The 13264-nt window shown below is 35.2% G+C and overlaps 1 protein-coding gene across 1 annotated transcript in view; it reads left to right on the top strand.

Annotated features, from left to right (window-relative positions):
• Positions 1 to 13264, top strand: part of LOC146993004 (uncharacterized) — a 210551-nt gene that overhangs the window by 40092 nt on the left and 157195 nt on the right. Inside the window, exon 2 of the mRNA XM_085810132.1 lies at positions 9183 to 9327. The gene's annotated coding sequence lies outside the window, so the exon portion shown is untranslated. The remainder of the gene's footprint in view (positions 1 to 9182; positions 9328 to 13264) is intronic.

Genomic DNA, 13264 nt, shown 5'->3' with positions numbered 1-13264 from the left:
ACCACATAACTAACTCTTGCGTACTTTGCAACAAACCTATAGCAAGCTGGGAACAACAAGCGATATTTCATTCAATTTGAGATAAAATGATGCTAAGTGGTTAGGTTATTTTAGTATGACAAAGCACACAAGGGCCATCTGTGTAAGGAAGATGCCTGATGGAAACCGTTTCGTATTCGCATTTCACATGGAGAGACCATATTCGCATTTCACATGGATAGCTAGTATTCGAACCCTGGTCAAACTCTCAACATCCAGCGGTCTTAACCACTCGGCCATTGACGGGGCTAGCTAACTGAGGACCTGTATTCCTCTAAATGAAAGCCCCACCACTGGCCGTGTGGTTAAGACCATTGACCAGTGGCCACTGAATACTGATAATTCAACCTGGTTTTGTATTCGATTCCAAGCGAGTCGTGGTTTTCACCATGTGTAACGTGGATACGAAGCAGTTCCTTCAGAAATTCCTCTATGAAGGCATTATCTCCTCTTCTTAGGTAGATAGCCCACGAGTCTTTGCATTATTCAAATAACCTAAATAATCTCTAAAGTAGGTATATGCCCTCCGCTGGTATTTGCTGGCAGTTGGAGGAGAGTAGGATATCTCCTTAGAGCGTTCTAATTTTTACTGTTATGCTACTTAGAACTCGTATTGACACTATGGTCATCCGCATTACCTATACTCTCTTTCACTCGACAATTAAGCGTGATAAATTCATCTGAATATTCCTCGCAGCTTAAAACTTTGGTTTCTAGATCATCTTCAGCGGCTTTGCCCTTAATCAATGATCTAGTATCTCTGAATCACGAGATTTTAACTCAGCAACTATCGTTTGTAACTCCACAAGTTTTGTTTTTTAATACAGCTTTATCCGCTTGATCACCTTTACTGAGTTTATTCCTTAGAACCTTAACCGTTCTAGTGAAAGCACTGCGCGCCGTTGCACGCCTTTTCTTTAGCCTAACAACATCCATTTTTACCTCTAAATGTAGACCCACTTAAAACTCAAAATCTGTAATTTTATTAGCATTCCTGACAAATCTTCAAAAAATCTTTATTCAGCAATTCCAAAAATGTAACTCGATGTAATAAAAAACGAATAAAATAGGTCATAACATTCATACACAATAAATCGAAATTATTTCGAATACAAATACGCAATTCAACATTGCAGGTGATTTAAACGCATAACATTTCCAAAGAAGACTTAAATTAATATTTATTTCTATTAATAATATAATATAACCGATACAATACTTTCTGAACTACATATAAATATAGTAATCCTGGCTGGCTCGTCCTTTAACGTATCATGTGCTGAGTGCCATGAACTCTCGTAACTCCGTGTGCTAAGTCAGATATAAATCTAAAAATAGAATTAGTCAACCCATACACGCAGTTGTATCTTGAAATTGTATTTTCCATCGGTTTTCTATCTTTCGGACTTTGTAAACGAAAGATTTATGTGCTAACATAACATAACTGTTTTACCTATTGTGCTTGCATAAGTCTAGAATATCGTCCATATTTCGATATATGTCTACTGGTTTGTGAGTCTACTTGAAAGTGAACTCCTCATCAAATACGCATGCAGGCTGCATCATCATAGATCATGGTGTATCTTCAAGCATTTAATGAAATTGGTTTGAATTTGTATCTTCCAATTTTAATACGTTAGGCCCTTCATATTTAATGTAAAGTAAATTGGCTAGAAGTAAGCATAGCAGTTTGTGTCATATGCGTCTTTCCAAAGTATGTTGCTGGAAGTATAGCGGATGCTTGACTTACTTCATACAAATAACGCATTGAAATTATATGCAATTAATGTATGGACTTATGTGAAAAGTGGATCTCCATTGGTCTTCAGTTACTTCACATCATTATGGTTTCCAATTTGAACGCTTACCTATACTGGAAGGGGTTAGATATTTTAATTATTAGTGCTTAGTGTCGAGGTTTCTATAATTAAGTCTCCTACATTCATTGGAAGCTGATGCAATGCTCTTGCTAGCAGCTGAAAGCATTGTAGTCGAGTCCGAGTAGACGTTCTTATCCGACTTTGGCCAACACCCTTCCATAGTTAGTTACACATCTTTCGAGACGGTGTTGCTTTGGCCCTGTGCGAGACTGGTGGCCTTCCCTTCTTTAGCACGAGAAGAAAGGGGGGGACTTGAAAGAGAAATTCCGCGTATAAAAACTAATTGCACAATATGTAAATTACATAGAATTTCGTGGAGAATTATCATGCCACGTGCCAACCCCTTTGTTGTGCTTTAGCGCCCGTCGACATCAGATGGTACATCAAGGATTTTCTTACAAAATTACCATTTTGGACTTTCCTTACTTAGGCTTACAGCATAAATAACGACCTACTCTCAGATAACTGTTTTTAACTTACTGTCCGATTTTATGAAATACTGCAGCCTAGACTTATTATACGAGTACGATGAACTAATGGGACATTCCTAGTTCGCTTGAATGATTAAATTTGCTGAAGATCGCATCGAGGTGAGTTAGCACGATTTTTGGAGTCTTTCTAAATTAAATGAAACTATTGCCATATCTGAAACAATCTGGTTTGAATTTGCCGTCATTACCGAAATCTGTCTCGAAGTTTAAGTTTGTTTAATGATTCCAAAATGAAAAGGTGTCTTTCTTAATGATTTTCCTTTCCTAGAGAATTTTCCCATGCGTAAAATAATTTATCGCGCTTTAAACTGTCACCGCCTTCAATCGTTTTACACGGTGAAGATTAATACTTCTAAAAAAACTATCTCGCGAAAATTTGAAGCACACATGGATGTTGTTAAAAAAAAGCTTTTTTTCCTTTTCATATTCAATTACGAGAGCATTAACGTGAATCATATTTACGCTTTCAAAAATATAATTTTTACTCTTTTTAATTCTAATAATAAATTTCTTAAGATGCAAAAACTTTGAGGATCTGTAAAAACAAATTACCTGCTATGTTATATGTAGTTTTGTTATTTACTCATTTGTAAAATTGTATAACTACTTTTGTAATACCTTAACATAATGTCTTAAATTTTAACCGGCACATCATCTAAAATTATTTATGACTATTAAAGACTACTTTGTTTTCACTATTTAAGTATTTATAACTGATATTTTTGCAAAAACTAATCGTGCGTTTTCACTATTATTTTCATAGTATTTATGACTGATTTCTTGCAAAAACTAATCGTGTGGTTTAAAGAAACTATTTATCACTCCTACTATTTCTTAAGTGAAGCTGAAAGCTAGAGGATAAAGGTGCGCCACGATTCCTTTCAAGGCCGTTCACCGCCGGCCTTTAATGTGCATTGTAACGCGTAGGGGAAACCAGAAAAACTTTTACAAAAGAAACTTACGCCGTACATGTTAGTTGCGCTTAGCTTACGTCATGCATTGGATATTTCTGAATTAGGTTTTTTTTTTCCTTATCTATTCTCTCCTCTCTCTCTTTTTTGGTAAGTTGCTATTTTGTTTCCCCTTCCCTCCTCGTTTTTGGATTTGTTTCGAATAATGTGTCGAACACCGGAAGAAGCGTAAACGGCAATAGAAGAAAATTAGAGCGAACTTTGCACCCTCGGCGGAACATAACTCACAGCGAGAGCGAGTTATGCTAAGTTTCGTAATGTGTTGTTCTATTTCTGTAACCGAGATATGTATGGTGGTCTGCATTCAACGTCATGAATGAATGGGTTATTACTAGGGCAATCATTCTATCGCAGGGGAAAAAGACAAAATTTCGCGGAGCATTCGCGAGGATGTATCGTTAAATTTAGTGAAAAATTTGTAATTGTGCATTAACAGTTTTACGAAAAATTCGCGGTTTTAGGATTATATTAGTAATTTCGCTAAAGTTTCACTTCTGAGGATTTACAATGATATTCTAGAAAAGTATCCTACGAGTATATATATATAGCAGTGACATTAAAACTAGTTTGTAGTTTTTAAAACTCATGCTTACATTTGTAAACTAATCAAATATTCAGAATCTTATGACTCTCTTGCACGAGATCAAACAATACAATAGTGTAATACTATATTGTCCGCTCACCACTTATCGAGTGGATAACTTCTGCTAGTTCGACATAAGGTCAAATGCCGGTGAACAGGTGGCTGCAGGAGCATTTTTCAAGTTTTCACTAAAATTTCCAGTAAGTCCTTCACAAAGGCATCTGTCGATGCCTTTTGTGGAGGACTTATTAAAAGCAGCTGGCTTGTTCAGGTAAGACAGCATAAATGTGCTTTACCGTAATTAATTTACCCCAGTCCAGCACTGTGTTATAAATCGAATGCACTTTTCTTTCCCTAATGTAATTTCTGCTGTCCTGTAATGCGTTTTCAAACTTAGAAAAATTTCCTCCATAAGTTTATTTAACTACGGAAAAAAAAAAAAAAAAAAAAAAAAAAATCAGCTGTTGTTACAACTGAAATTTAAATTAAGGAAAACCGTTCGAAATCAGATTTCAGATTCGATAAAATTTGTGGAAGTTGCAATACATCCCCCTTTCTCCTCGTATTAATCTTTGTTCCTCCCAACCACAATTTAAGTGAATATTAACGCATGACATATCCGTTAAATTTATTTTTTGATAATCTACTCTCTTGCGACATCTATTCACTATCATATACAGGGGTTGGACAAAAATATGGAAACACCTATAAAAAAACATGTTTCTTTGCTTAATATGGTGTAGAAAACCCGTTGGCATCCAAAACAGCTTGCAGTCTTCTCGGAATGGATAAATACAGTTCCTGTATGTTTGCCAAGGGAATATTATACCATTCTTCCTGCAAAACGGTGGCAAGTTCAGATAACGATGTTGGCGGTGGATAACGAGAACGCACTTTCCGTTCCAATGTAGACCACAAAGGTTCGATAGTATTCAGGTCTGGTGACTGTGGTGGCCAGGGGAGATGGGACAACTCATCCTCGTGCTCAGAAAACCAGTCCTGGACAATGTGAGCTGTGTGAACAGGGGCTTTGTCGTCTTGGAAGACACCATCACCATCGGGGAACAAAGTTTGTACCATGGGATGAACTTGATCGGCCAAAAATGTTCACATAAGTCTTGGCAGTCATGTGCCCTGACACAGTTATCATGGGGCTAGCAGAGAACCACGATATGGCTGCCCAAACCATAACAGAACCCCCACCATGCTTCACTCTTGGCAACAAGCAGTCTGTATTATAGGCTTGGATGGCGTTCTCCAGACGTAAACTCGGCTAAAAGTGGGAAACAATGTGAAAGAAGACTCGTCAGACCATATTACTTGCTTCCACTGCTCTATAGTCCAGGCTTTATGACTTAAACACCACCTTTTCCTGTTACGGGCATTAGCATTACTGATGAGTGGCTTCTCAATTGCAGCACGGCCAGCAATTCCCTGTTTATGAAGCTCCCTTCTAATTGTTTTTGTACTCACAGGGTTCGGTAACACAACATTCATTTCAGCAGTAACTTTTGCAGCTGTGGTCTTCTTATTTTTCGTCACAATTGCCCTTAATGATCGTCTGTCACGATCACTCAGGACACACTTTCGTCCGCGCTGTGATTTAGCAGATGATGTTTTTCCGCTTTTCAAATATGCGGAATAAATCTTCGATACAGTACCTCTTGAAACACTAAACACCTCGGCTACCTTGCTTACGGAAGCACCTACCATACGTGCTCCAACAATTTGCCCACGTTCGAAGTCTGTTAACTCTGACATAATGCAATGACAACCTGACATAACAGTACTCCGACAACAACTGAACTGTTTAGCACATTTACGAAGTTGTATAGGTGGCGTCAGTAGTCAAAAACGCCAGCGCCACCTACATATTTCATTAAAATCAATCTTTCTTTTCAAACATGCATTTCACAAGGTGTTTCCATATTTTTGTCCATCCACTGTACGTTTTACGCTAAACCAGAGATTATATTTTGATGTAAAGTTATTGCGAGCGGCCATGTTTTAATCGGAACTCTAGGCTCTAAGAATTATGATTTTTTATTATAATCGATGCAGTAAAACTAAATTTTTATTAAAGAAGAAAAATATTTCGTTTGACAGGTAACTACTTTATGCTGTATGTTAATATTGTGTATCAGTACACGTGGAAGACTGGACTTTACTATTCATTGAAAGTACTTTAACAACTGTTTCGATGATTTTTAATAGCAGAGAAATGAAATTCATCTGACCATATGAATCACAGGTTTGGTTAGGTTAGGTGGTTTGAGTATTCACGTTACACTCGAGAAATACCACGAAAACCATCCATGCAGCCAGCCGGTCCAACTGAAATCGAACGTGGGTCGAACTACCAGTATTCAGCTGTCTTAACCATTTATCCACTTGGTAGGATCAGTTGAATCATAAGATAGAAACGATTGACATATTGCTGCAGTGTTGCTGAGAATGCAGTCGACCTCTTTAAATGATTAGTTAAAAATTTAATAATACTGTTCTCCAAATTTAGTATAATGAATTACAAAATTTATCAGCAGTTTCAATACTTAAGTATGCATCGCAATGACAGCGGAACCTAAAAATTTCAGAAGTGTCCCTATTTCATCGAATAAGAAAGAAGTGCTTCACATTATCCCATGTTATTTTTCGCTATACTTAATATAAAGTTAAATAATGCTGCTTAATATAATGTTTAAAATAATGTTAAATAATAAATGATAGGTAATAGTTAAAAAAACAGTAATTTCTTAATTATCCAATATTGAGATTCCTTTACTCTGAGTAAATAAAATTTGTGTAACACATTAAACTGAAAGCACGTTAAAAATACTTTTGTTTTTAAATAATACTCATAAAAGTTATTTATTTATACAGCGTTCATTTTTAAGTATTAAACTGATTTATGCGGCGTATATATTTTTAATAGATTCTTTGCAACAAATGAGATTTATATACTGAATTAATATAATGTTTCATAATTTTATATTGAGCCAGCACACTAATGGCCGAGCGGTAAAGCCACTGAACGCAGGTAGTTCCTACCTGGGTTCGATTCCAGTCGAATGGGCTGGCTGCATGAGCGTTTTCGTGGTTTTTCCCATCTGTACGAGCCAGTTTTGCTTAGAAAGTCCTCTTCTAAGGCATCCCTCCTTTTAGGCAGGTAGACCTAGTGCGTTTTGCTTTCATCTCAGTAAGCCAAACGAAACCCAAACATAATTTTATACTCATTTAAAAATGAAGCGAAGGGAGTTGTAATTTTGCATTTTTGTTTCTTTCTGTGTTAAATTAAAGCTGACTAATGATAAATAACAGTTCATATAAAAGATCTGTTAAGAAACTGAACCCCTTAGTAAAGGAGAACTATAGATCCCTTATGCTTCGCCGCTGATACTTTGAAAAATACTTTAATAAATAATAATTTAATTATTTGCCTTCGCCAAATGCAGTGAACCATGCAATGCATCTCGTCCAAAATTTTAACTAAATGTTATTATTCCACCTTAACCAATTTTAAGCCCTTTCCATCAGACATTTTCGAAAGTAATTTCGAAATGCAATGCAAAACTATTTTTGCCGGAAACTCTTCCCTAATAGTTGAAATTTGTTTAGAGATGAGCTTTCGAATATTGACGAGTGCAATAAAATTTGAGTTTTCAAACGTTTACACATAATGGTAGGGTATTTTGATATTTCATGGCCCCATTTTATGTACAGTTTTATTAAATAATTCCTTTTTTCCCATGTTGAACAATGCAGCTATGCAATGGACCGAGAAGAACAACGGTTTTCTCGATTTCATCCGTAGAGAATTATCGGAAATTGCCTGGAACCACCCTCATGTAAGTCGTTTTATTTTGAATGATGAAATACATAATTCATTTGAGCTCTTATCATCAGCATGTAGCATACCCGTGCCTGGGTTTCATCTGTTTCATTTATTCGATATTAGAGCGTATTGTTGTTGTAACATTTTTCGTTATATTCCTGGCTGTGACTGGAGCGCTTTAGAAAAGCTTTTTCTTAATTACAGCGCTATGAATGCTGATATCACAGTTATATAAATAAATAATGCTTTTATTTTCTCGCATTTATATCGGAGAAATAAGTATTTCCGTGTTTCTGAATTTCGAGAGTATTCCAAACAATTATTACATAGTTGAAGGCAACTAATTCCTAAATAATTTTATGTTTATAAATACTTCTTCATGCGGCATCTGGAATCAAATTAATGAAAGTAGTTTGTAGCTTTCATATATGTGACTAAATTAAAGCTTTCTTTCCCGAGCAGCTCCCCAGCGGCCGAGCGGTAAAATCGCTGAACACTGGTAGTTCCGACCTGGGTTAAATTTCAGGAGAACGGGCTGGTTGCATGGGCGTTTTCGTGGTTTTCCCCATATACGAGCCATTTCCCTTAGAAAGTCCTCCACGAAGGCACCCCTTCCCTTAGGCAGATAGCCCTAGTGTGCTTTGCCATTATCAACTAAACCAAACCTTTCCCATATTTAAATCGACTTTAAGAATACGTTTTGGTTCGGAAATGCACAAGAACTATAGAACTATATGTGCACAAGAACTATAGAACTGTATGTGCACAAGAACTAATGTACGAGATCAATAGATGCTTCAAGACTAACCCCAGTGTTTATGCTAGCTTTTACTTTCCACAGCAGCCGCGAGTCTTCAAGCACATCAAAGCTAGTTTAGAAATTATAGCATAGGTAAAAACTTTGGCTTAAGTTTTTAGTTTTCATCTATTTATAATCATTGATGTTTTAATCTATCTTATGATATTCGTATCAACATCGTGCTTATAATATGACGTAAATTTGCATAAGACCGTATTAAATTTATACTAGTCACTGATTGGATATTTTTCTAAGTCTGCGAAACTTTTGAAGCTAATGAAACGTCAGTGTTGTGAACCCTTTGCATTATTATATGATGTTTAAAATCACGAAATTATGCTAAAGGTTTAATTATGTGCAAGATTTAGTAAGAAATAAATTCGCATGCTTTCTGACGCAGTATTTCTTTTTACTCTTAAAATATTTATTGTATTCAATATAATCATTCTGTTAAATTTTGCTCTATCCTACAGTTCATATATCGTCCTTTTATGCTGTAACTATGTTTGTTATTTTATATTTTCCTTTTATTTGCAATGCTTATCTAAATATGAAGGACAAGCGTACAAAATACACTCCTGTTGCAGGTTTTGTAGCTAGGCTCAAAATACCGCAGGATCTCTTTAACAGTCAACAAGTCAACAGAAGGGATTCTTTTTGTTTAATTTTCTAAGGATTGCATCTGTGAAGCCAAGCTGGAGAATGAAACTAATGCAAGCTAGCCATCTATAGGTAATGAACCAGTTCTCAATTTCTAAAAATTTGCAATTCGTTAAGCGCTTTAAAATGCATATCCACGAAAATTTAACTATTTTCAGTTCTGAGAGAATAAATTCGTAAAATTTTTCGTAACCTTGTTCTTAAATTCTTTCTTTTCTATTTTTTACAGTGATATTTTTAAAATCATAATTAATCATGCTTCTATTATTTAAAACGTCTGCAGTGATGCTCTTTTCCGGCATGAATTTAATGTGTATAGATATGATGGAAATTTAACCGGGCGAATGACAGTGCTACGATTTAAATGCAGATGACAGTGCCTTATGAGAAATAGTTTAAATTCTTTGTTGCAATGACAGATTTATGATTGAGTATTATACTCATTATTTGTGATAAAATTAAGTCATTAAATGAGAGATGGATGCATATTTGCTATTCTAGCTAGAACTTCGTTGCAGTGCGAAATAGCTTCCTTCATTAGAATAATTATATCCAGATGATGTGAGTAATTATATGTTGGAAAGAGAGGGCAACTAACATTTGTTTCAGAAAGTAAGAGGAAATAAATATCAAACTATTTCTTCCATAAATGGAAATGCAGCCCACGCAATTAAGAATTAAAATGACGTAAACTCTGATCTCTGAAATCTCGTGAATTTAAATTAGAAATGAATTGCTTAAATAGTGGATTATATTTGTATAACTGTGTAGTACCTCAGGCAAATTATTGACATTAAGCGGTGCAATAACTATCATGAAAAAGTATTTCAGTAAGTAATAACTGGAAATGTTGGGAAAGGATAACAGTGAATACATAAAATGATACAGCGAAGAAATGAAGCTATTCTGAGCTTCTAAAAAGTACCAAATATTTACACTGCACACACACCGGGGGGGGGACAGCACTGATATATTATTTCTGTATGAATTTATTACTTGGAAACCTGAAAATTAATTATTTAGAAGCTGTTGAATTTTAAATGAGAACAAAAACCACTCATTTTTATGTGGTGCGCAAGCTATATTTTATTTGAAAGTCTGCAGTACATCTTAGAAAACATCATTTATGAATACAGTAGTTCTCCAAATGTTTTATAAATAAAGACCAAGCGGTTTTATTGAGGTACGAAGAAACCTATTTCATTAATTATAAAATTAATGCTGCACATGCTTGTAATTACCAACAAGGTATGTTATAAATGAAACGCATTTTAAACTACATCAACTAGAAATGCTGTTTGTAAAAAATATATTGAATACATATTATTAAATTATTAAAAGTGCATAAATTTAATAAATTTTTAATTATAATTAAACTTTATTTATTATTAAATGTGCTTCACTATTTGTTAAGCAGTTTATTATTTGAAGGATGAATTCAAGCGCTTACATTGTGTCGAAGGGCATCACTGTAGGAACTGACTCTTTGACAGACTGCGTGGAAGATAAAGGTCTTATGTCTCGTGCAATCGCAACATGTCTTGTTGCGTGAGCAATAGGTGACGTGGTAGTGCAACCCGATACTTTCATAGGAATGTATTACAAACTACATTAATTAGATGCGTTATATCAGATAGGACTGGCCCACCGGCGGCCGAGCGGTAAAATCGCTGAACACTCGTGGTTCTGTCCGATGTTTAAATCCCGGCGAACAGACTGACTTGCATGGGCGTTTTGTGGTTTTTCCCACGTGTAACGTGTATACGAGCCAGTTTGCCTCATAAATTCCTTTTCGAAGGCATCTCTTTCACTAAACAGATAGCCCTAGAATGCTTTGCCATAATGAAATAAACCAAACCAATCAGACAGGAATATTATTAAAAGATATATTATTAAGAAATATGTTTTATAAATAAAGACCAAGCGGTTTTATTGAGGTACGAAGAAACCTATTTCATTAATTATAAAATTAATGCTGCACATGCTTGTAATTACCAACAAGGTATGTTATAAATGAAACGCATTTTAAACTACATCAACTAGAATTGCTGTTTGTAAAAAATATATTGAATACATATTATTAAATTATTAAAAGTGCATAAATTTAATAAATTTTTAATTATAATTAAACTTTATTTATTATTAAATGTGCTTCACTATTTGTTAAGCAGTTTATTATTTGAAGGATGAATTCAAGCGCTTACATTGTGTCGAAGGGCATCACTGTAGGAACTGACTCTTTGACAGACTGCGTGGAAGATAAAGGTCTTATGTCTCGTGCAATCGCAACATGTCTTGTTGCGTGAGCAATAGGTGACGTGGTAGTGCAACCCGATACTTTCATAGGAATGTATTACAAACTACATTAATTAGATGCGTTATATCAGATAGGACTGGCCCACCGGCGGCCGAGCGGTAAAATCGCTGAACACTCGTGGTTCTGTCCGATGTTTAAATCCCGGCGAACAGGCTGACTTGCATGGGCGTTTTGTGGTTTTTCCCACGTGTAACGTGTATACGAGCCAGTTTGCCTCATAAATTCCTTTTCGAAGGCATCTCTTTCACTAAACAGATAGCCCTAGAATGCTTTGCCATAATGAAATAAACCAAACAATCAGACAGGAATATTATTAAAAGATATATTATTAAGAAATATATAAATGTAATGTTTTGAAATCTTACGATTTGTTAATGAATCCTTTGAATTTGAAAAATAAAATGAAGTAGATCTTCGAATGACGGTGTAATTACATCATTTCTTAGAACTGGCTGTTGATGAGGCCACGTGGATGATAAATGAAAGATTTTTCGCCTCGTAGGTTGGCAGCACTTGCCAAAAGAGTGGATAATAAATGGCCGGATAACGTAATGGAATAGTAGAAAAAAAATGAAAAGACTGTGTAAATATTAAGAGAGATTTTTCTTCTACAAGTTATTTTTAATTTACAGGTTGCCTTCGTAAGGCATTTCTTTCATAAGCTTAGCTTTTTATCCTAACCTTCTCCGAAATTTTGTGCTCAGTTGTACAATATTCCTCTATGGAGGTAATTTTTCTCTTATTCTTCTGCTGTCAAGTTAGTACGGATTTCATGGAATATATCGAAAATCCTGTTAGTCTCGTTGAAGTTTCTGAAGTTTAATGTATTCTGTGACTATTACTTTCATGATGGCACATTTGCTTCTGTAAAATGCCTAGCGCGTTCACGTGCATACAAATTTTAATGACACGCCTTGCTAGTTTTACTTATTAGTTTAGGCGAAAACCGTTTTTATAATTTTGGATGTACTGTTTTCAACTAGCATTTATCTTCTTCCAAACTGGAGCTGAAATAAAATATAATAGCAACTATATTTGGGGATTTTAATCAGACTGTAAAGTAGAAGTTGTGTTTTATCACGAAGCTGTGCCTTTGTCGAGCGGAAGTTTTGATCTGGACTTTGTATGCGGTCGCTTGTTGAAAGTAGTTTGTCTGATTTTGAGCTGTTTTAACTGTTTGTCTGCTATATAAAACAGCTCTGAATTAATTTAAATTTTCCGCTGCGGTGACTGAAAGAGTGTAAGATTTGCCATTAATTTTGTTATTTCCAGGGCCGTTCCTAGGCCATTGGCTGCCCGCGTACTTTCCTCAGATTGCCGCCTCAAAATTAAAAAAAAAAAAGCTCAATGATTAATAAAATTTTTATTCTTTATTTCATACTCACTATGTACTTACATATGACAAATTGTATAAAACGTACTTACATATGGCAAGTACTTGCAATGAATTTAAAATATTTAGGCGTGGTATCGCGAGAGTCCACGTACTTTTACGCGCTGCAGCCCCGCTAATAATGGCCCTGGTTATTGCATAAAGTAATTCAGAACTTCCTGTTTCTTTTTGTAACTTGTAGACTAAAAACGTTATTTCATTCACGGGGGTATTATTCAGTAAGTATTAAGACTGTTCACCAGTTATCCTTTGTCATAAACCGAAAAACATAAATTTAAGTATATTAAAGATAAGCAGTT

Source organism: Stegodyphus dumicola, chromosome X2 (assembly GCF_044657685.1).
Source record: "Stegodyphus dumicola isolate Sdum_Otavi_A_Nest chromosome X2, ASM4465768v1".
NCBI lineage: Eukaryota > Metazoa > Arthropoda > Arachnida > Araneae > Eresidae > Stegodyphus > Stegodyphus dumicola.
The sequence above is the reverse complement of the archived record's forward strand: the minus strand, read 5'-3'. Positions and strand labels throughout refer to the sequence as shown.